This window comes from Littorina saxatilis, linkage group LG10, assembly GCF_037325665.1.
Source record: "Littorina saxatilis isolate snail1 linkage group LG10, US_GU_Lsax_2.0, whole genome shotgun sequence".
Classification (NCBI taxonomy): Eukaryota; Metazoa; Mollusca; class Gastropoda; order Littorinimorpha; family Littorinidae; genus Littorina; species Littorina saxatilis.
Window position 1 is genome coordinate 29,802,740 of NC_090254.1, and position 24,628 is coordinate 29,827,367.

General features: G+C 39.8%; 1 protein-coding gene and 1 long non-coding RNA gene across 2 annotated transcripts in view; one reads left to right on the top strand and one right to left on the bottom strand.

The window, feature by feature from the left end:
- Positions 1–3,416: 3,416 nt before the first annotated feature.
- Positions 3,417–12,025, bottom strand: LOC138978578 (uncharacterized). Its single transcript, XR_011459736.1, has 2 exons — positions 8,346–12,025; positions 3,417–7,173 (listed from the first exon to the last, which is right to left on the bottom strand). It is a non-coding gene; the product is annotated as an uncharacterized lncRNA (long non-coding RNA).
- An 8,205-nt stretch (positions 12,026–20,230) lies between these two features.
- The window catches only part of LOC138979016 (phosphatidylinositol 4,5-bisphosphate 3-kinase catalytic subunit delta isoform-like), a 164,418-nt gene continuing 160,020 nt past the window's right edge, over positions 20,231–24,628 (top strand). The window contains exon 1 of the mRNA XM_070351832.1: positions 20,231–20,628. The gene's annotated coding sequence lies outside the window, so the exon portion shown is untranslated. The remainder of the gene's footprint in view (positions 20,629–24,628) is intronic.

Sequence of the window (24,628 nt, forward strand, 5' to 3'; positions counted from 1 at the left end):
TAAGACGCACCTGGCTCGGTTTGCTCAATAAAGCACCAGAAGTATGCTAAATAATTAAATCAAAATGAGTAAATTGGCATTTGGTCGCGACCGAGCTCTCCACCATTTGAAGATTAAAATTGGCCGTCAAGACTGGTTTTCGCCTGCTGTCATGACAACTGGCAAAAAATGGCGGACGAACCGGACGTATCGCAAAGAGCTAGTTCATTTCTCAACGAAATTGAGTCCAGAATGAAAAGGAAACCAATGACTCCGCCGCTGGACTACAGACGTTCGGATGAACCCAGTCCATATCAAGAAAGAAGAAGAAGAAGAAGACAGAACCTGAACGGAAGCGACGCAGACGACACACTACAGCAGAACGCAACAAGCGAACCATATTCATAGGATATCAATGGGAACGACGGATACAGGAGACTGTAAATGTGTAAGTGTAACCGTTGGGGCAGAATCCGCCGATGAAGCGCTCGCAGAAATCCTGCTAGATTTGTAAGTACGACAATCCAAGTTCTTGTTGTGTAGATCTATACTTTTTCCTGGCCGAAGCCTCATTACATTTTTAATCAGTAATATGCTTGCTTGCTGGTCCTGCCATTTCACGAAAATGGACCAGCCACTGTTTGTATCCATGTGCACTTTCGTAAATTCCGTCACTTGACGAACTCAGAACTGTCATTTTCTTCACCGCGATACACAGTTCATTGCGAAGATCTTCCTCAGTAAATCGTTCAGATTCCACGTACGATTTGTTGTCAAGAAACAACTCAAACGAAAGTTTCAAATCAAACTCATCATCCTCCATCTTGCTTGTCGAAGCACCAAAGTACTGTATCGATGTAATGAATGCTTGATCAAGCGAGCGCATGCATACGTATTTTTTTTGGCTGTGGCGGCTGATTCTAGTTGTTATGTTTTCGGAACACAAAGTGATGCATTCTCAGTGAACGCACTATACAGAGAGTAAGGCCCGCTTTGCTAGTGACACGCTAGGGTCCGCGCTATGGATACTGTTAGGAGGGGGGGGGGGGGGGGGGGGGGGTAACGCCAAGAACCTATCGCCAGGCGAGACTGTCTAGCGCCACCATTGTTTCTGTTGCTATTTATAAACTATGACGTGGACATCATTTGTAAACATTGCCGAGCAGGATTTGTGCTCGGAACAGCTGATTCTGTGACGGTGTGCAGCCAAGAGGCATAAGTGAAACGGGAACAGTCATGAGGATGCAGACAGATTTTCAATACATTCATCATGTTCTCTTTTAGAAAATTAGAACAAAAAATAACAAGAGGAGAACTTCGAGAAGTAACAGGAGAATGTACGCAACAATAAGCTTTATTTTTAGGGGGATGGGTGTGTGTTGGTGTGATTGTTCCTTTGTATATTTATCATTCATTTGTGTTTATACAGTGGATCCCACTTTTATAAGACCCCCCACTTTCAGACTTCTTTGACCTTCCATTTTAAGACATTGTTTACTCAGAATTTGTTTTCATAACCTCGTTAATTTACTCCCATTTAAAGACTCCCTCCTGTTCATGAACTGATTTTCTCAGATTTCATACTCATAGATCACATTCCTGTACTTATTTTTCAATATTCTTCCAGTGAGGTAAGCTGCATATAAAAAGGAATATATTACTCCCTACTTCAATACTTGTATACATTTGTCAAATTATTCAGCCAGGAAGGTGTTACAATCTTTTGAGAAGTTGGCAGGAGGCGCTCCATGCTTTGACTGAAGGAGTTCTGTACCTCCCAACTATTATTAAATAAAATAGCAGGGGGCCTAAAATGTAGTCATACGCTCTTCATGGTTTCTTTGTGTAAATCATGTGGAGAAAATTACATCTTTACATAGCGTATGGTATGTTATGTAAGGCCAAAAAAAAAAATTGTCTGTTTCTGGTCAACCGACCGACCCTAAATTTCGGCGCCGACCCTAAACTTTTTTTTTCCAAACTCAAAAGTTTTTTTGTTTTTTTGGTGGTGGTATAGGACAGGGTGAGAAAATGAACAACAAAAACGTGTGAAAACGAAAGTCCGCTGACGATTTGTAAATGTGTTGAGTGTCTTGTCTCTATGTATAGTGAATCCAGTCTCTTTGCGCGATTTTTAAAGTTAGTTTTATTGGTCTACATTTGGGGTAAAAAAAAAAAAATTAAAAAAAATAAAATAAAAATCCCGACCTACCGACCCTATTTTTTTTAGCCATGTTACCAGAAACAGACAATTTTTTTTTTTGGGCCTAATGTGTATGTGCACAGATGCATATATATATTCAAAAACTCACACATACCTTTTTTTTCATTTACCAGTTACTATGCGAAGACACAAGAACAGCAATCTTCTACATCTATCAAGGCAACTGGCGGACGACAACCAGTGATGCAGGAGTCAGATGTTTCTTAATTTCATCTGTAGAGGAGTCGGTGTAAGTCAATAAATCTATAATTTGCACATTGCTGTCTCTGAACCAAATGAAATGGAAGAGTGAATGATGTTTTATTGTGTGTGTGTGTCAGAGTGTGTGTGTGTCAGAGTGAGTGTGTGTGTGTGTGCCTGTGTTTTCATTTGTTATTTAGACTTTGTAATTAGTTTCAAAGAAATACATGCCGTAGAATGAGTGCAGGTGAGTGGTCATATTTTTAATTTGTTTAGTTTTCTATCAAGATCATGTGTATATAATATTTATTTGTATAAGCAAATCGGCCGGGATTGCATAAGCTGCCATTGGTTTGAAAATAACTTTACTCTTTCTTTATTATTGCGTTTTTGCGGAGAAACAAATGGTTACAGTTAGAGGACAAGACAATTATTATTATTGAGTCACTTGAGAAAATGTGACTATGTAATCGGTCAGTGTTAGTCTGTCCGGCCGGCCGGCCGTCCGGCCGGCCGTCCGTAGACACCACCTTAACGTTGGACTTTTCTCGGAAACTATCAAAGCGATCGGGCTCATATTTTGTTTAGTCGTGACCTCCAATGACCTCTACACTTTAACGATGGTTTCGTTGACCTTTGACCTTTTTCAAGGTCACAGGTCAGCGTCAAAGGAAAAATTAGACATTTTATATCTTTGACAAAGTTCATCGGATGTGATTGAAACTTTGTAGGATTATTCTTTACATCAAAGTATTTACATCTGTAGCCTTTTACGAACGTTATCAGAAAAACAAGGGAGATAACTAGCCTTTTCTGTTCGGCAACACACAACTTAACGTTGGGCTTTTCTCGGAAACTATAAAAGTGACCGGGCTCAAATTTTATGTGAACGTGACTCATTGTGTTGTGAATAGCAATTTCTTCCTGTCCATCTGATGCCTCATATAATATTCAGAACTGCGAAAGTGACTCGATCGAGCGTTTGCTCTTCTTGTTAATAAATGAAACAACAAATGCACACAAATATACTCAATTGACAAGAGCATTGTTCAATTTTATTTGATGTAAATCTCAAGACCACAGCCACACATTCTCTCTGAACAGTTCAAGGGGGAAAAACATGAAACTAGTGTCTGGATTCTAAATTTCACTGTTTGAGAGATCTCAATAACCCAGAGCCATTGTTGTATTACTTCCACAGCTGCACCATGTTGTCAATGAGCACTCTTGGCTGCTGTCGTATGACCAGGGACCTAGGGTATGCAGTCATGGAGACCTGCTTTGAAGGCTCTACAAGATGAGCAAATACTTCCTGAGAAACATCCCCAACTACTGAAATTTCAGGTACATATAATAACAGTTTTTGATCAGCAAAAAGGACACATTGTAACTCTTTCAGACTTTTTAGACTCGAATAAATGATAGTTCAAATTAAAGTTAAAATAAACATCAGTTCAGTCAAATTGTGGAAACTGTCAAAAAAATGTGAGTTGCGGGATAGATTGAATAAAAACTCTAAATGTAGAAAGTCTAGATAAATACAAAGAAAAAACATTTTTCCTGTGCTTCTTCAAAAATTCAAAAGCAGGGACTGTTTGTTCAAATTTGCTATGCTCTCTACCATCATCCTGAACTCAGGTCAAAATGAGTTCAGCTCATTCTCTCCCTGACAGGATGCCTTGAGTTTCCTTGTCTGGCAAGGAAACCGATATTTTTACATATTTAGAGCTTTATGTAATGTATTATAATTTACTAGTAATACCCGTGCTCCGCACGGGATTTTTTCTTCTTCATTAATTACAGAGTTAATTATGAATAAGCAACAACAAAAACGTGTTCAATGTGCAATGGCAAGCGCCTACAGAACAAAATGCCATACATTTATTGGAAGAGATAAAAAAAAGGGCACAGTGGTGGATTGGCCATGACTTGTGCAGTGACAACAGTAACATATTAAATTTAGAAGTAATTGCGACAAAGTTACCCAAAAAAAGCGCTAGCACACACAGAACAACAAAATGTGATAAAACATCAAACCTAAGAAAAGGAGCGTTCAATGTGCAATGAACTGCAAACCATTTACACAGCAGCAAACATGTGACGCTTTCTGAAATTTCGGTCAATGTAGTGATATTTTCTTTTTACCCGGCTCGGCGCTTGAATACACTTTCTTTGTTTTCTTGCATAGCTGCTCGACATTAGTAATGCAAGAATCTACAGCTTGGTGAAGACAGACAGTTACGAAGGAAAGGCTAAATGCGGCCAAACAAAAAAAGTGGCTACATTGACCGAAATCTCAGAAAATATGACACATGGGAGTGAAACAAACACATAAACACAGCATTAAATGAGCAAATAGTGTGCACAGTACAAAAAAAAGTTTGACACATTAGCAAATAGGAATGAAAAAGTAACCCAGTGGTAAATATACAGTGGGTTCTGTGAACAATAACAAATCATATAATTGGGAAAGAATAAAACAGCGTTAAATTGTGCCCTTTTCTTAGATTTCAGTCAATGTGGACAGTCTGAAAATTCAATCAATGTGACAAATCATTTTGTCACGCTTCAAGTTCAACCAAGATGATGAATGCTAGTTAAGGGGAGACAGGGTAGGCGGGCACTTTTTTTTTTTATTTTGGAAACAGTTTGCTGTTTGTTTGATTTTTGCAAGCAGAATAACTTAATTAAGGGAAACCATTTTAAATTTTGAGTGTAAAGCAATTTTGGGGGGTTTTATTCACCAAAATGTGAGAAAAACGTTATAAAATGTGCTTTTTTTAAAATGTTGCAGTTTGTGAACCAGTGCATGTTTTGATCCAATTTTTCTTCTTTGCAGCAATATGTGTGTGTTTAATAATTCTGTGCATCGAAAAGCATTTCTAAGCAATATATTATTTTAATTTAGCATTTTCAGTTACCGGTTCAGTTCTGATAAGAAAAATACATGAGATCCTAACTGTCAGACTCATAAAAACCCAACCAATGCACTGAACTCTTATTCCATGCACAGAACTGATGCTGTACAACTCATAAACAACATATACAAAAACTGAACAAATCCATCAAGCCTTTCAAAAGTTGCAACATTTTAATTGTAGCGTTTTGTCTGAAAATTACATTCAGAGAAAACAGCATTTTAAAGATTTGAACCAGTACATAAAAAAACAAGTAGCACAGTGCACCCTGAATTCATATGTTTTTATCAGAATGACCACTTTACTATGTAGGGAAAAGGATTTGACAATCAAATTATCAGGATTTTTTTTATATACATCATATGAAAACAACCATCTTTGTTTGTACCGATATGAAAACATGAATCAGAACCAAACTGTCAGACTCATAAAAACCCAACCAATGCACTTAACTCTTATTCCATACACAAAACTGACGCTTTACAAATCATAAACAACATAAACAAAAATGAAACAAATCCATCAAGCCATTCAAAAGTTGCAACATTTTAATTACAGATGTTTGTCTGAAAATTACATTCAGAGAAAACAGCATTTGAAAGATTCCAACCAGTACCTCAAACTAGTAGCACAGTGCAGCCTGAATTGATATGTTTTTATAAGAATAACCACTTTACTATGATGGGGAAATGATTTGACGATCAAATTATCCGGACTTTTTTTAAAAAATCATTTGAAAACTCATCTATGTTAGTGCAGATATGAATCAAAACGAAACTGTCGGACTCATAAAAACACAAGGAATCCACTGTATTCTTATTCCATGCACAGAAATGGTGCTTCACAAATCATAAACAACATATACAAAATTGGAACAAATCCATCTAGCCATTCTAAAGTTACAACATTTTAATTACCACATTTTGTCTCAAATTACATGTAGAGAAAACAGCATGTAAAAGAGTCTCACTAGTACCCCGGTAAACTAGTACCACAGTAGAGCTTGAATTAATGGGGTGGGTTTTTTTTTAACCAGAATAACACTTTAACTATGAAGGAGAAATGATTTGATAATCAAATTATCAGATTTTTTTTGTTTAAAAAAAATTCATATGAAAACATTAAAAAAGTCAATTATCTGTGTTTGTGCTGATATGAAAATATTGATCAGAACCAAACTGTCAGACTCATAAAAACCCAACGGATGCACTGATTTCTTATTCCATTGCATAGAAATGATGCTTCACAAATCATCAACAGCATTACATAATTATATATACACAAATGGAACAAAGCTATCAAGCCATTCAAAAGTTGCAACATTTTAATTACAGTATTTCTGTGCTCAATCCTAACACTGCAGCAAATTTCTGTAAAGCTGAATGTCCCTTTCCATGTACCAACATGGTCATACGCGGATTATTTTAAATGCAACTTTACCACCCGAAGCGTTGCAAACACCGGGAGAAGAGTAAACAACTGCAGACTTGAATGGACACTCATATGCACTCCAGATGCAGGGCCTGTGCAAATCCTTGGGCTGATGCATCACCTTCTTTCATAATCAGACTGCTATCAGACAAGCATTCAGTACAGGATATAGACCTTTCAGCAATAGATTGAGCTGATCAATGTTGACAAAAGCCCAACACATGTCAGCGGAGTGACGTTGCACAGTACCAGTATCCATATCTGCTTGTGATGGGTCAGAAGATGGCAAAGTATCTGTATCTTCTTATGGTTGGTCAGAAGATGGCAAAGCTGATGTTTCTGCTGTGGAAGAGGGTAGTTCCGGTTTAGCAAACTTTTCCATCAGGTCAATCTTTCTCCTCGCTGCCACCACAGGAGGACTGGCTCTCCCCTTGCTCCAACCTAATAAATACACAAACACTGATTTAATATTTGATACAACTGTCCATGGTTTTTGTTTGTAATAAGCTGCAAAATTTAAGACTCAATATAAACGTCAACAAGTGCTTGTACTTTATTTTGCAAATGACCATGTTACATGGGGTGTACCTCAACTTTTTGGCTAGGCCGGTAAATCAGAAATCCCAATCAGCCCCCAACCACTGAACCAGGCGGGTTTTCTTACAACCACCTCAGCGGCTCGTACCCACATATGTCGGTTGACGAACACACACACACACACAAAAGACATTCATTAATTGGCCCCTATCACAAAATTTACATGTCAAGTTTACTATGGGATTTGAGTAACCACACAATCACATACACACAGGAACTAATACTGAAACTAGCTGAATTATTTTCTTTCTTTCTTTCTTTTCATATTTTTCTTTTAAAATTAATTTATTTCATCACACTTGCTATGTATTTGCTTGTTTCTTGTCTGTTGTCTGTTTTGTGTGTGTGTGTGTGTGTGTGTTCTGTGTGTGTGTATACATTTTCAGATTTCCTAAACCTAGCACTGTTTGCAGGTGATCTTTATGCTTTTGATTCATGAGTTGCATCCCCAGTCCTTTAGTTTAACTCTTTTTTTTTCTTTGGTGAAGTAAATTGGATCTATTTTTTTATTCCTTAGTTAATGGAAAAGATTTGACAACAATATTGCTGTCAATGATAGGTTGGTCAGCCATGCTGGTGTAAACCAATCCTTTAGAATTAGAGAACGCTCTCTAGTAGGGTACTTATTTTCCTACGGTCAATGACCAGAAACAGAAACTGTGTCAGTCGTACATCGCTCAGATGCTGCTTCTCAGTTTGACCCCAGACAAAGAATAATGATGACATGTTACACCATAGTAAGCTCTCAAGGACTGGCCAGCGAAGAACAATAAAATAGGGGTTGTGAAGACGATATCACAGAGATGATCGAGGGAGGGAGGGAGGGGGGGGGGGGGGTGCGACGGCAGCATGGTCAGTAAATTGGATCAAGAAACACGCAAAATACTTCAGACACAAACTGTTTATCATTTACCTGCAAACCCTAACACATTCTTACAACAACAACAACATAACAATGTGCAATAAATCACGTTGTCAAACAAACAAGATCGAAAAGAGAAAGAAGCAAAACCCACCTCGTCGAGTCAAGAATCTTAGAATGTCGTCTGCTTCAATACGATAATGTTGGTTCATTTCGGAGTGTTGTTACTTCCTTCTACTGTTCGCTGCTGCTGGTTCATCTTTCTCTGATATTTCTTGCCACTATGCCGAACATTTCCAATGTTAGGGTTGTTCTCCGCAGCTCAAAACTTTGAAAAATGCTGCTGAATCGGTGAAAACGTCATGGATTTGTTGACACCGGGGGACTGATAAGTTGTCTACTGCGCTTGCGCCAAATGCCTTTGACCTACATATATTTGCATATATTAATTCCGGGGTTTCGGTTGGAACGGATTCTCTCTCTTTGTGCCTATGTCAACGGAAATTCCCCAACGGTGATGACGTCATCTTGAAGAACGGAAATTTCCACACAGTTTGAACAGCGAAGGGTCATGTCATGTGCGCACATTTACCAGCACGGAGTATCCAAAGTTGACCATTTTTTCGATTTTTTTGATAAAACACAGACAAAAACAACAAAACATCGGTTTGAAAATGGTTTTATTTACATGAATACATGTCTAAAATGACAAAAGCAGATTATTGAATGCATTCCAGGATGTTCAAAGGTGTGAAAAATGCAACAACCCCAAAAAGGTGTATGAGACCAAAAATAACTCATTTTGCCTGCCCGGTCTCGCCTTAAAATGTGTAAAAGAATATATAACACCAATCATATAATTGGGAAAGATATCTCGTCGCAGTACCCCGACAGCTCGAGTCACCCACAATGAAACGTTTGTACGATTGACTGGACTTAAACAAATTAGCGGCTACATTGACATAAGTGAGGGACATAAATGTGCAAAAAAATGTGCCCAGAGAACAATAGTTGAACACATCACCATATATGTCTTGAGACGGGAAAAAAACAGCACTAAATGGAACAAAATTTGTACACTTCAGCAAACATGTGAGTGAAAAATAAAATGTTAACTCTTACACTGGTGCAATTCTGTAACACATGTTACATAGCCACTGGTGAATTAACAGAGAGAAAAATAACAAAAAACGGTCATAATATTATAGGTTTTCGCCTACATGGGAGGTAATCGGAACCGACCAAACAGACTCAGCCAGTAGCGCGACATGTGTCGTGACAACCAGGTGACAGTATACCTAAAGTAGCGCGACATATGTCGCGACAACCAGCCTCAGGGTTAAAATGTGAAATTGGTTCTGCGTTCTGCGAACAACAAAATGCATTGTGCACAGAGAACAAAAGTTTACAGATCACCATGCATAGATGGCATTATGATGGTTAGGCCTGAAGAAATACATTTGCTTTTGTTTAATATCTCTCTTGGGCTGCAAGCCAGCACAACATAATTAAAACATTTCATTTGCCGAATCAGCGCCACCAAAACTGATAAATAGGACTAAGCATGGAATATTCACTGCAGGGGCTCTTTTTTATTTGTCATGCTGTGTGACACACGCGTTGCAGTTGTCACCATGTGTAGAGTTTAAGATGATGTGATTCCTATTCTTATAAAGACAAAGTCGATCTCCGTTACACCCCGCAAAAATGTATATGATTGCCCATATGGTCTTTGTTGATGTTCTTTGTCTCGTGACTTTATCGATATGTCGCAAAATGATTCCACAAAATTGAAAACAGGGATCAGATTTTACCCGCAACTACTGACTCGAGTAAATAGTGTGCACAGTACAAAAAAAAGTTTTACACATCAGCAAATAGGAATGAAAATGTAACCCAGTGGTAAATATACAGTGGGTTCTGTGAACAATAAGCAGATTCAAGATCGTCGATAATGATTTTTCATGTTTTTTTTGGTAATTTATAAATTACAAATGAATTGATATGTAAGACAGTTTGAAGCGAGCTATTTTTCGCGGCTGTATTTACTGTGCAAACAACTCTAAATATGACAAAAGTGTCACGTGATAATCAACCGTTTGGTTTCGCCGCTCACTGGAGCAGACGATAATTCCTGTAACCAGTTGACAGTGATGCAACCATATATTACGGTCTCCTTCCGGCAGCAGTCCCAAAATACAAAACGTCTCTTTCCGTGGCTGTGTCAGTTTCCAATGCGACTCTGTCATTGGCACTGTCATTCTTGTGACGCTCGTCGCGTTTTCACCTGTTTTTGACCGAAACGTTGCACAGGATGCGGTTGAAAAGCCAAAGGTCTTCAGCTTTTGTTGATCTTTGGCAGGCCTATTAGTTTTAATTCGGTGGCATAATTCAATGCGCTTCGTCACAATTTCTTAAACTGAAACCAAAAGCAGACGCAAGACTTATAGTCAGTTGGAGTTGTCTCCCGTACTCCTAAACTTTAGTGTGCTGCAGACGGTTGTACCCAAACGGCTCATATCGCAAACGGTTTGGAATTCCCAAAAACGCAAGATCAGCACTACACGACTTCAGCGCACCTGTAGGCGAGAGTGCTCGGTCAATTTTGGACAATGTGTATCTTGAATGGAAAATATCGAATATCACGCTGTCCGAAGGAATGGTGTTCTTATCGGAGAATGACAGCGCTCAGTTCAAAACGATAGGACATCAGACCGCCATGCTGCTATGTGAATCGGACATTTGAGCCTTTCAATCGGTCTATGCCTGACGCCTAACGACATCCCTGCCTAGGTTAGGAAAGGGGGGAGAAAATTGCTAACGCCCTGACCCAGGGTAGAACTCGCAACCTCTCGCTTTCGAGCGCAAGTGCGTTACCACCCGGCCACCCAGACTGGTTTATGTGATTTTTCTTTGGGGTGATCTAAACCTACGCTCTAAATTCACCTTTTCAACATGCATGACTTTTGACACAACTCTGTACTTAGCACAGGCGACCAGCATATATAGCCTGTGTACTGGCCAGCTGGATCGGTACATTTTTTCCTTATGGCCTACACACATTAACTGTATCTGGCTATTTGGACTCGTTCTCCCAAATAACCATATTTGCACAAAATAAATTGTCTCTAAGCAGCATAGTGTTGTGTTTTATTGATGTCTCCCTCTTCTGCTTCTTCCAGGACGAGGACGTCGCTTCTCTGGGCCCAAGCAAGTGAAAGAAAACTCTCATCCAGCACCAACCACCAGTGCATCGAAATCCTGGAGTGTAAACAGAAAATCATCTTTCAGTGACAAAACTTGATTCAGATTTAAATATTAAAATTGTTAAAAAAGATATGCACCAAATTTAAGAAAATTGGAGAAAATAATGAGAAAGAAGAAATTGTAATTTATGTAATAGAGCATGTCTTGGTGTGTGTGTGTGGGGAGGGGGGGGATATACACCTGTGACGGTACAGGCTTTCCAGTATGATAGAACAGAGTTGAGGCAGGTATATAAAACAGAAAGCAATTTAATATAGATTATATCGAACACAGAAGAAGAAATGTACATGAGTGATGACACTGGTTAGTAAAACAAGACTGTCCTGGGACATTGTGAATATTTGTGTAGAGGCACCTGTAACATATCTTTAGCTTCTTGGAATGAATTGCACATGATTGTCTCTTGAGACACATATATACTATATGTCACCCTCTCCTTGAAATAATCTTCTAATACTTGATTATTTAAACATGTTGTTTTGCATCATATCCATTTTGTCAGAGGCGAGTTTTGCCTCATTTGTACACATTTCTCCAAGACATTTGAATTCTGGTACACCTTTCCTTTTCATATAATTTGGCTTTTCAGGTTGACCGAAACTTCAAAGGAACTAAAAAAAAAAAAACGTCATGTGTTTGATTGCATGTGTGTGTGCTGTTCAATGTCAAAACAACAACAAAGTGAGTACATGACGTGTGTTTTGTAGTTCCTTTGAAGTTTCGGTCAACCTGAAACGCCCAAATATGAAGCTTATAAATTATGTGTTTGATTGCATGTGGATTGCATGCATGTGTTTGTGTGCTCGTTCAATCGTCAAAACAACAACAAAGTCATAGTACCTGAAAGGAATTCGATCGATACATAAATGTTATTTGCGTGTTTGACCAAAATATGACATTTTACACAGATCTCGACAGTCATTGTTCACCTCGACCGCTAGCGCGGTCTCGGAGAACAATGACTGTCTCGATCTGTGTAAAATGTCATATTTTGGTCAAACACGCAAATAACGTATAATAATTTGGCTTTTCAGGTTGACCGAAACTTCAAAGGAACTCAACAACAAAAAAACCGTCATGTGTTTGATTGCATGTGTGTGTGCTGTTCAATGTCAAAACAACAACAAAGTGAGTACATGACGTGTGTTTTGTAGTTCCTTTGAAGTTTCGGTCAACCTGAAACGCCCAAATATGAAGCTTATGTGTTTGATTGCATACATGTGGATTGCATGCATGTGTGTGTGTGCTCGTTCAATCGTCAAAACAACAACAAAGTCATAAGTACCTGAAAGGAATTCGATCGATACATAAATGTTATTTGCGTGTTTGACCAAAATATGACATTTCAGTTACACAGATCTCGACAGTCATTGTTCACCTCGACCGCTAGCGCGGTCTCGGAGAACAATGACTGTCTCGATCTGTGTAAAATGTCATATTTTGGTCAAACACGCAAATAACGTATAGTGTGCTGCCATTAGGGTGAGCAGTAGTGATGCGCAGAAAAATAAGGCCTCATTTTTTTAAGGCCTTATTTTTTGAAGAGCTTTTTTTTTAAGGCCTTATTTTCCTCAGGCCTTATCGAAAATAAGGCCTTATTTTATTAAGGTCTCAAAAGAAATAAGGCCTTATTTCTTTACGCCCTCATTTTTTTATGACCATAGAAAATAAGTCTTATTTATAAAAATAAGGCCTTATTTTAAAAATAAGGGCTTATTCTTTTAAGGCCTTACTTTTGGGATTTTTGACCCTTTGTGCCAAGGATAGTTTTCAGTTCGTGACACTGGCCCCTCTCTCTCTCTCTCTCTCTCTCTCTCTCTCTCTCTCTCTCTCTCTCTCTCTCTCTCTGGGGCGGGGACGTAGCTCAGTTGGTAGCGCGCTGGCTTTGTAGCCAGTTGGGTTGGTCGTTATCAGCGTGGGTTCGATCCCCGGCCACGTTCGGCGAGAGATTTATTTCTCGGAGTCAACTTTGTGCAGACTCTCTTCGGTGTCCGAACACCCCCGTGTGCACACATGCGCACGAAAAAGATCCCACGTTCACAGCGAAAGTCTCAGGGCTTGGAAAACACGAAGACACGCATGCATCATCTCTCGTCTCCGATTATCATGATCGTATTTCGATACTTTGATGAGACAAACCCAATGCTGGTGTGTCGAAGAAGACAGCCACAGCGGGCTTGTTCGAATCAAAGTATCACACCATATCTTCAACGTATTACCAACACCTGTCCCAATATAGACCAGTTGGTCTAAGAGGACGTTAAACCCTAATAGTCAGTCTCTTTCTCTCTCACACACACACACGCGCACACGCACACACATACATACAAGGAATTCCGGCTGCAAGCAAACCACGAAGAAAATCTTGTTGTTTGATTGTCTGTTAACAAGTCAGTTCATAAAGATAATGCTAACTGGAAAAGATTAATCCAGATCTGCAGTTGCACTGATTCGAGCCATCAAACTGGCTCGAGAACTGTTACTCTCTTTTATTACCAAGCCGCGGCTGCACTGCGGTAAGAGTATCAATCATAAATGGCAGGGGCGGATTAGGGGGGTGTTACAGGGGTACCGGAACACCCCCCCCCCCCCCCCGACTGTCCACAACAAAAAAGATTGTGTCTGTGAAAAAAATAAAATTTTCTGTCTGGGGATTTTGTGTGTGAAGATAAATTGCCATTATTTAATACTAACTTTAAAAGAAATAATGAGTGGCTGCACACATTCAATTTAAATTTAAGTTGAAAACGTCTTTGACAACAGCTGAAACGAATTAAACAAGTCGCGTAAGGCGAAAATACAACCATAAATTTAGTCAAGTAGCTGTCGAACTCACAGAATGAAACTGAACGCAACGCAACGCAGCAAGACCGTATACTCGTAGCATCGTCACTCTACCGCCCGTGGCAAAGGATAGCACGCTTTTTAGATTTAGTCAAGTTTTGACTAATTATTTTAACATCGAGGGGGAATCGAAACGAGGGTCGTGGTGTATGTGCGTGTGTGTGTGTGTGTGTCTGTGTGTGTGTGTGTGTGTGTGTGTGTGTAGAGCGATTCAGACTAAACTACTGGACCGATCTTTATGAAATTTGACATGAGAGTTCCTGGGTATGAAATCCCCGAACGTTTTTTTTCATTTTTTTGATAAATGTCTTTGATGACGTCATATCCGGCTTTTCGTGAAAGTTGAGGCGGCACTGTCACGCCCTCATTTTTCAACCAAATTGGTTGAAATTTTGGTCAAGTAATCTTCGACAAAGCCCGGACTTCGGTATTGCATTTCAGCTTGGTGGCTTAAAAATTAATCAATGACTTTGGTCATTAAAAATCTGAAAATTGTAAAAAAAAAATAAAAATGTATAAAACGATCCAAATTTACGTTCATCTTATTCTCCATCATTTGCTGATTCCAAAAACATATAAATATGTTATATTCGGATTAAAAACAAGCTCTGAAAATTAAATATATAAAAATTATTATCAAAATTAAATTGTCCAAATCAATTTAAAAACACTTTCATCTTATTCCTTGTCGGTTCCTGATTCCAAAAACATATAGATATGATATGTTTGGATTAAAAACACGCTCAGAAAGTTAAAACAAAGAGAGGTACAGAAACGCGTGCTATCCTTCTTAGCGCAACTACTACCCCGCTCTTCTTGTCAATTTCACTGCCTTTGCCATGAGCGCTGGACTGACGATGCTACGAGTATACGGTCTTGCTGAAAAATGGCATTGCGTTCAGTTTCATTCTGTGAGTTCGACAGCTACTTGACTAAATATTGTATTTTCGCCTTACGCGACTTTTCTGTAGCTCTCTTCGTTTTAACTTTCTGAGCGTGTTTTTAATCCAAACATATCATATCTATATGTTTTTGGAATCAGGAACCGACAAGGAATAAGATGAAAGTGTTTTTAAATTGATTTCGAAAAAAAATTTGATAATAATTTTTATATATTTAATTTTCAGAGCTTGTTGTTAATCCAAATATAACATATTTATATGTTTTTGGAATCAGCAAATGATGGAGAATAAGATGAACGTAAATTTGGATCGTTTTATAAAAAAAAATTTTTTTTTTACAATTTTCAGATTTTTAATGACCAAAGTCATTAATTAATTTTTAAGCCACCAAGCTGAAATGCAATACCGAAGTCCGGGCTTTGTCGAAGATTACTTGACCAAAATTTCAACCAATTTGGTTGAAAAATGAGGGCGTGACAGTGCCGCCTCAACTTTCACGAAAAGCCGGATATGACGTCATCAAAGACATTTATCAAAAAAATGAAAAAAACGTCTGAGGATATCATACCCAGGAACTCTCATGTCAAATTTCATAAAGATCGGCCCAGTAGTTTAGTCTGAATCGCTCTACACACACACACACACACACACGCACATACACCACGACCCTCGTTTCGATTCCCCCTCGATGTTAAAATATTTAGTCAAAACTTGACTAAATATAAAAACATGTTGACTAGTGTACACGCCCATGCTTTGTAAAAGCTTCCATGCTTCGTGTATAAAGGTTTTAGGTCTCACTTAGCACATGTCTTCGACGCGTCCTCATGCCAAATTTTTAGCACCCGCTTTACAGGGAATTTTTTTTCCTGGCCGGTTGCCAAAAAAGTGAAAAACGTGTAAAGCTAATATCTTCCGTTTGCCTACCGTTAGGAACGTTTTTTTTTTTTTGATAAACCCTTGGCCCCACAATTCCAAACTACTCGCCATATTTGAGCTCAAGTGACCCCACAGTACCAGAGATACAGTCCCCAGTCCCCAGTCGACAATCAACTAGACTTTCAAACTTCCAAAAGAGCGAAACCTAAGTATAGCCGGCGGCTACAATTATAACGGCAGTGTCGCGACGATTCGATTTGTCCGTGAAGTAGCGTCATCAACTGGCTCATGAACAGATGATTGACATTGAACAGAAGCCTATCATAATAGAACCAGATGATACATTTGCTCTTTGACCTTTCCTTGGGAATCTCCGTTACTAAAATTAGAATATGGGATTGTGCGGGGAACGCCGTTCAATGGCACTCATGCACTATATTCGATTTCAAGTTCAAAACACGACTCAAAATCTTTGGGATAAATCAAAATGATAAAAACTACAAGTATATAGAGTTAAGAAAACAAGAAAAAGTTGAAAAAAATAGAAAAATAAAAAAAATGTTGTGCAAAAAACTTGCCAAATAAAGGACTCGAACTCAAGACCGCTACTATGACAAGCAACGTAGTGTACCAACCCGCCACGACATGATCCCTTGAACTGCAACCGCCATATCTTCCACGTGCCTGCCGGGGTTATCGAACGAGCATTTGTCGATTAGTCGGTTCCCCGCCGGTTCGTATTTGTGATTTGTACGTTTTTTTGTCAGTCTCATCATTAAATGTAGTCGCGGTGTTACCTATAGGGTATTTTATAGGTGGCCGAGTGGTAACGCACTTGCGCTCAGAAGCGAGAGGTTGCGAGTTCGACCCCGGGTCAGCGGGGCGTTAGCAATTTTCTCCCCCCTTTCCTAACCTAGCCTGGTGGCCGGGTTCAAGTGCTAGTCTTTCGGATGAGACGAAAAACCGAGGTCCCTTCGTGTACACTACATTGGGGTGTGCACGGTAAAGATCCCACGATTGACAAAAGGGTCTTTCCTGGCAAAATTGTACAGGCATAGATAAAAATGTCCACCAAAATACCCGTGTGACTTGGAATAATAGGCCGTGAAAAGTAGGATATACGCCGAAATGGCTGCGATCTGCTGGCCGATGTGAATGCGTGATGTATTGTGTAAAACAAAATTCCATCTCACACGGCATAAATAAATCCCTGCGCCTTGAATATGTGCGCGATATAAATTGCATACACATTTTTTTTTTAAATAAAAAATAAAAATCCCTGCGCTTAGAACTGTACCCACGGAATACGCGCGATATAAGCCTCATATTGATTGATTGATTGATTTTATTCTCACCAAAGCCGAGGTTACTAAAAAAAATAGTCTGGGAAAACAAGTTGTCCTGCTGGAAGTAGGCCTACTCAATAATTATGCAACTTTTTGATTATTTCGATTTATTACATCATCCAAAACGTTTAAAATGAAGTAAAGAAATAAAATACAAGAATTACGAGTTCAGAAACAAAATAAAATTAAAATTGCCGTCGAAGCGAATCGCCGGAACCCGGGATCACAAAAGTAAGGACCAGCGCACCGTCAATCGGGCACTCTACCAACTGAGCTATTTTGTCGCACTCTGGACGAGGGAAATATTACACTTGAGTTCTCGAGCGTGGCGACGACTCAGTGACTCGAGTTTTCGAGTCTCTCCGTTCGTATTTGTGTTCTGTTCTCCATTTCTCACTGTTCGGGGCTAGTTCAGTAACTGACCCTACCGTACGCTCCCGGTCACTTCGTATAAGTTTGGAAAGCAATATCAAGTAGAGATAATTTCAAGCGAGACCGACATCGTTCAGATACGAAATGCATTGACCAATCGCCGCCGGAAAGGAGCATGAAAGTATTTCCCAAAATCCTCTAGTCTCGATGACATACTGAGGAGTTAGTTCGGGAGAACGACGATCTATGGACGGTTTATTATATAAAGGGAAGCAAACGGTTAAACACGGGCGTCGATAGAGCCAATGAACAGGGATGAGAACTTCTAGTATGATACTGAGACATCTGCCTTGAATGAATGGCATTCTTTTCGCTATAATGACATGAGAACCTCGATCGTCTTTGATGTGAATGGGAAAGTCGGTTGGATTTTGGCCCGTGGTACACCCGTAAAAATCGGTCGAAACTATTATATACCTTTACCCCCAGTATGCCATGCTTACCTGCTCACTTGAAAACTGCATGGTCTGAAGAATCAAATAAAATTGCGGCACTCAATTAACGTCAAATGCATTTTCAAGCCAGCGAAAAAGAGGCAGGCCCAAGAACACCCGGCGACGAACGGCAGAAGAAGAACTGAAGACCGTCCCTGAACCAAACGTGGGGTACCATCCAGAGACTCGCCCAGAACAGACAGTGGAGGCAACATGAACTACCGTTACAAATACAAGACTGGGCCGTGCAATAACAACAGATTTAGAACTGCTTTACTCTTATTTACCAAAACGAAATACAAATAAATATTGCCAGCTCTGTTCTACTTCTTGTCAACACATAACTCACACGGGTGACAGTTCACCCTGTCACATTCAGATAAGGAGTATCCTTAACACAAAGGGTCAAAACTCCCCAAAATAAGGCCTTTAATAAATAAGGCCTTATGTCTAAAATAAAGCCTTGTTTTGTTAAGGCCTTATTTTTTTACGGCCTTATTTCAGATAAGCCCTTAAAAGAAATAAGGCCGTATTTTTCTAAGGTCATATTGGAAATAAGGCCTTAAAATAATAAAGCCTTACAAAAATAAGTCTCTCAGGACTGCGGAGACAACATTACTTCCCTTTACTGAGTAGGCTCTTGTCACTGGTAATCTAGGCTCTTGAAACGTAATGTGCAAGTCTGTGCGCTATATTGATTTGATGGATTGTTGCAAAATGTTAATTCAAATTAAAGATGATTTCAGCCTGTTGTAACAAACTAACAGTGAATCTACTCTGAGAAAAAAATCATTGTGTTCAAAATAGATCGAGACAACAACAGATAGCTAGCAGTTCATGCGCTGAATGTCAGAGAACCGTGTCACACACAGTTGACCTCCCCCACTGACCCCCCCCTCCCCAATTCAAGACTTCCCCTGTATACATAAGACCTTGCTTTTTCATATACTGATGTGTCTAAAAACACCTCCGCGCGGAGCCGGGGTTTTGCAGCCAGCGCAGTGAAGATAAAGAGGGAATTATGATTTTCTCGGCGCTCGCACGGCAGCAAGCAGGATGTCCTTAGACTGTATACCTTATTTATGACCTGTCTTCTTCTTCTTCTTCGTTCATGGGCTTAGACTCCCACGTTCACTCATGTTTTTAGCACAAGTGGATTTTTACGTGTATGACCGTTTTTACCCCGCCATTCAGGCAGCATACGCCGATTTCGGGGGAGGCATGCTGGGCATTTTCGTGTTTCTATAACCCACCGAACTCTGACATGGATTACAGGATCTTTTCCGTGCGCACTTGGTCTTGTGCTTGCGTGTACACACGAAGGGGGTTAAGTCACTAGCAGGTCTGCACATAAGTTGACCTGGGAGATCGGAAAAATCTCCACTCTTAACCCACCAGGCGGCAGCGACCGGGATTCGAACTCACAACCTCCAGATTAGGAGGCCGACGTCTTACCACCACGCCACTGCGCCCGTCATTTATGACCTGTGAAAAGGGTATTCTTGTTTTGTGCCAGTCGAAGGGTTGCCGCAAACTGATCAGCCTATAGAACGAGGTCGCTCGTTTCCGGAAATGCGGCGCTTTGTTGGAAATCAAATGAAGTTTCGTGAAATCCCTATTATTCCAACTCTGCCCCGGATTCTTACTTTGCGTCCAACTGTCAATGCGAGGTGCAACCACCGAGATATAGAATATTCTATATCTCTGTGAGTGCAACAGTGACGTGCACAGACGAGCTGTGTGGCATCCTGTCTTTAAAGAAACGCCCTAGAATAAGGCCATATTTCCTTACGCCCTCATTTTTTTATGACCGTAAAGATTTTTGAAAATAAGGCCTTACTTTTAGTAAAGGCCTTATTTTTGGTATTTTTGACCCTTTGTGCCAAGGATAAAGGAGAGTCGTACAAGATAAGGAGCCGAAAACCCGCTAAATCTGCGAAAAACCAGTTTAATTAGTTTAGAATTTCTGACGACACATAGCTTTCACCGAAAACTTTGCTCCGATCATGCCAACGTGGGTCTGATATTCTGAACGGAACTGAATCTGGCTGAATGGATGCGATTAACTGATGTACGTGTTTTTTTACGCTGTTTGATTTTTCTTATCATCGCAATTCCTGTAGTTTCTGGTTATTCGACACGCGGAAGGGGGAACAACCGGCGCGAACTGAGACGAGGAAGTTCTTGGTAAGAAGTAGACAGGAAGGAAAAACATACTACTACTTACGAAAAGAAAACGGGAAAAAATAATCCTCACGGAATTACTGCACACGAACACCCGGAACAACGAAAACAAGAGTTTGATCAGGGGAATGATTATTTGGAAAATGAAGGTACGTGATGTTCTACAGTAGTACTACTACTACTAGTAGTACTAGTAGTAGTAAGGCTAAAGCTATACATGGGTTGTTCTCTGGAGTTGGGTACCACAGAGGGTCATTGGATTAAAATAATAAGTTTGACAGTTTTGTTCGTTTCTAGGCTCCTTTATGTGTTTCTGAATGTTGCTTCATGATGTTAAAGCCATTAAACAATATTTTCACTTGAAAATAACGTTTTTTGTATTCGTAATTTGGGCAAATACGTCCAATCGAGAGGCCAAAATGGCGGGTAGTTTATGACATGATGTTGGATGAAACAATAACTAGGTCGTACGGAATGAAATATACACGAAAAAGCCCATGAACAGTTTGTAACGCATCACAAACGCATGCATTATCTGTACAATGAGTACTGTTTGCAGAAGATCAACACAATCTGAAATATTAAGTTGTATGTGGTCAACTTTGTAACCTGTCATTTCACAGCAGCCAGAACTTTATTTGCACAACACAGACCCACTCATCACAAACGCACGGCTATTTTTGGCTGTCACTAGTTTAGCACACTTCGTAACACGTGTGCAGAACTCAAGAAAAAAGCAAATAACGTCCACAGTTTTTGCAATCTGTCCATTTTAAAACTGTCAGAGCATTTGGTTTCCCTTTTTTCCTGTTACGATGTTACTGTTGTTTGTCCTGTTATTTCAATCATCATGATTTTGTACCGAACTTCTTTTGTACTAAAGTACACAACATTTTTGCGGAAGGATATCTATGCACCCATTGTACCGTTGTGTGTAACGTCTCCACAAGCCGACCGTTTGAAGTTTCATTTCTCACCTGCTCGCTCATGTTATGATGTTATTTTTGACCATTCGTTGCTGCGCTAATGGTAAGATTTTTTTTCAAGTTCACGAAATAGCTTTATATATGAGTCATTCTCCAAAGCTGGTGAATTCTTAGGTCGGTCACTTAAAACAAAATTTTTACAGAAGCAAATATGGTCAGACCTTTCCCCCTGTTTATGTGGATAAAGATATGTTTGAAGAAGCACCCACAGCAAAATGAATGAACATATTTGTATTTTGATATTTAGTATAGTGTAATAATGTCAGTAACTCAACAAAAATGGCGTAAGAAAAATGGGAAGAGGCTCGGTACATATATTGAAAACTACGGTCCATTGACACGATAAATTCATTATGCATGATTTGTTGGAAAGTCACTTTGTGAAACGATAAAGGTTCATTAAATTACATATTCTTACTCCGAATCACATATAGCATTGACACAGTCTGAGATGCTAGGTTCTGTAAACGCTTACCCGTCTAACATTTTTAACCCCTTCACTGCCACAGTATAACAGCATTTTGGTATTGCTGTGTGCCAGGGCAAAATTTCGCTTTCTTCGGTAGGTTCACTAATCTGTTCACTGCTCGATCATTTATTTAGATATCTCTTAGATCTTTGGCATTTGTTTTGCTAAATACCCTTGGCTATTATAGGATGACATGATCATTGGACTTTGTTTGTGATTGTTATAGTAAAAACTAAAATTGATATAATGACCATTTTTGTCAAAAATTACAGTTTCCGGACTTACACACACACACATTGCAGCACGTAAAACCACACAAAACACTGCTAAAACTGGTGTCAAACATCAGGTACTCACATTACAGCTAATAAGAGTATTCTTCTGTGTGGTAATCCATAAATCACTTCTTGTAGAGCTTCCAGAACACTGTATCGCTTGAAAACAGGTCTACGAGTTGAGGTCCGACTTTCGGCCGCCATTGTGAATGCTATAGATCGGTTCTACATTTCTAACACAGTTTTCAACACGTAGTAGTAACTTATCCGAACGGTCTATGGGAAAGAACTGTGTTTAGAACCCCTACAAGTACTTGGACAGTGGTTTATACCTCCCATTTAGTTTTCAGAAATGTCCTGAAATGTTGTTGACACAAATCCCACGTATGAGATACGGTTATGGGCGTACGACAAACCGAAAATGACCACGTATTACATATGGGGTGGGCAGTGAAGGGGTTAAAGGGAAGCAACCCCATCACCAAAAAAGGCTAAAAATAGCCCTGGTAATGAGCAGGTACTCTGTGAGTTACCTCCCATTGGTATGCACCACGTCACATCCTCCATCACCACGTGGCTATAATCATACGACTTAACAGCTTCTTGAGAGAAGGTTGTCTGTTTCTTCGCTCCCGTGGCTGGCTCTGGTGTGTTGACACCTGCCGGCCACGTTACCTGTCTTTCTGCTTGCTGGCTCCTGCAGTTGGTGAGCTTGTTCCTTGTTGTTATATATTGACTGGAATTTTTGCTTGTAGTTACTGAATTTCTGTCCATTTTGGACTTGTGTTTTTCAGTAGCTGTTTTGTCTTGTCGCCATTTTGGTTGTTTGTCAACTTGGCTGACTTAGATAAAAGTGTTATTAAGCCGTTGCTTGCCAGCCTTTGTGGTTGGTGGGCTTGGTTACTTCGTCGTTTGTCGACGATAACTGTTGTTTATTTGCTGAAATTTTCTGTCCGTTCGGACTTGTGCGTTTTCAGTATTTTTGCGTTGTCGCCATCTTTGTTGTTGGTCATCTTGGCTGACTTAGATTAAAGTGGTGTTAAGCCGTTGCTTGCCGGCTTTTGTGGTTGGCGAGCTTGGTTTATTTCGTCGTTTGTTGACGAGAACTGTTTATTTGCTGAATTTTCTGTCCGTTCGGACTTGTGTGTTTCAGTATTTTTGTGTTGTCGCCATTTTTGTTGATGGTCAGCTCGTCTGACTTAGATTAAAGTGGTGTTAAGCCGTTGCTTGCCGGTTTTTGTGGTTGGCGAGCTTGGTTATTTCGTCGTTTTTGACGATAATTGTTGTTTGTGCTGATTGTCTCTCCTTTTGGACTCGTGTGTTGAGTAAAAACTTTTTGCATTGGACGCTATTTGTTTGTCAGTCAGCATGGCTGTCTCGTTAGAGGCGGGGAAAAGCCGACGTTAAGGGCGAGTTTTAGCCTTAGTCGTCTTCCTCTTCTTCCAAACCACCTGTTTTTATTTGGGATGATTTGCGACTTTTGCGCACATTTTGAGCAGACGAAAACACAACATGGCGGCTCTCGCTCCTTCAACTATCGCGAGACACAAAAAAAACGAATCTCGCGCGCGCGAGATCCTGATACATCCGGTGTTTCTCTGTTCGCTATCTTGTCAAGACGACTTGTTGACAAACGAAGATTCGCGAAAGAAAGAGAAAAGCGCCAAGTCTTGAGTAGAGAGCTAATAAAGTACCGGTAATTGCTAATCGAGCGCAAATGAAAATCCGCGGCGACTTCCATTAGGTGAATGCTATTCAAGTTTAGGTAACATTTTAGCCGCATCTTTTTATAAGCCGCAATGCGATTTTTTTTTTTTTAAAGTCGCGGCTTGTAGTCCGTCAAATACGGTATTACTAAAGCAAACGTGTGCCAGATTGTATGTTACACATTTCCGAGCATCATAAGAATGGAATCAAACTCGCAATCGTCTCTCCAAAAGCTCAAAAATGCACACATGGCTTTCATTTCTTCCGCTGTTATCGTTTCTTCTCTGTACATATTATTCAAGGTGTCATCCCTACTGATCGAAACCCTTACTGACCGAAACCCTACTGGCCGAAAAACTACATATGTCTGAAAACATCATGCGTGAGTGTGTGTGCGTTTGTACATGCGTGTGTGAGTGTGTTTGTACGTGCCCGCGTTCACACGCGTGTGTGTGCGTGCGTGATTGCAACGTATTATTGCTAATAATCGCAAATAGTAAGAACACACACACACAAACAAACAAACAAACAAACATCCACATCTTCATATCAACGTCGTTTTGGAATGTTGGCGTATTTGAGAGAATATTTCTCATGAAGAATGAATAACTTAATCTAAAGCACAAAAACATCAAAATCGCCAAGAATCGAGTCGCGCCAGAATTCCACGACGACGACGACATTGATATAAAGTATTTCGGCCAGTTGGGTT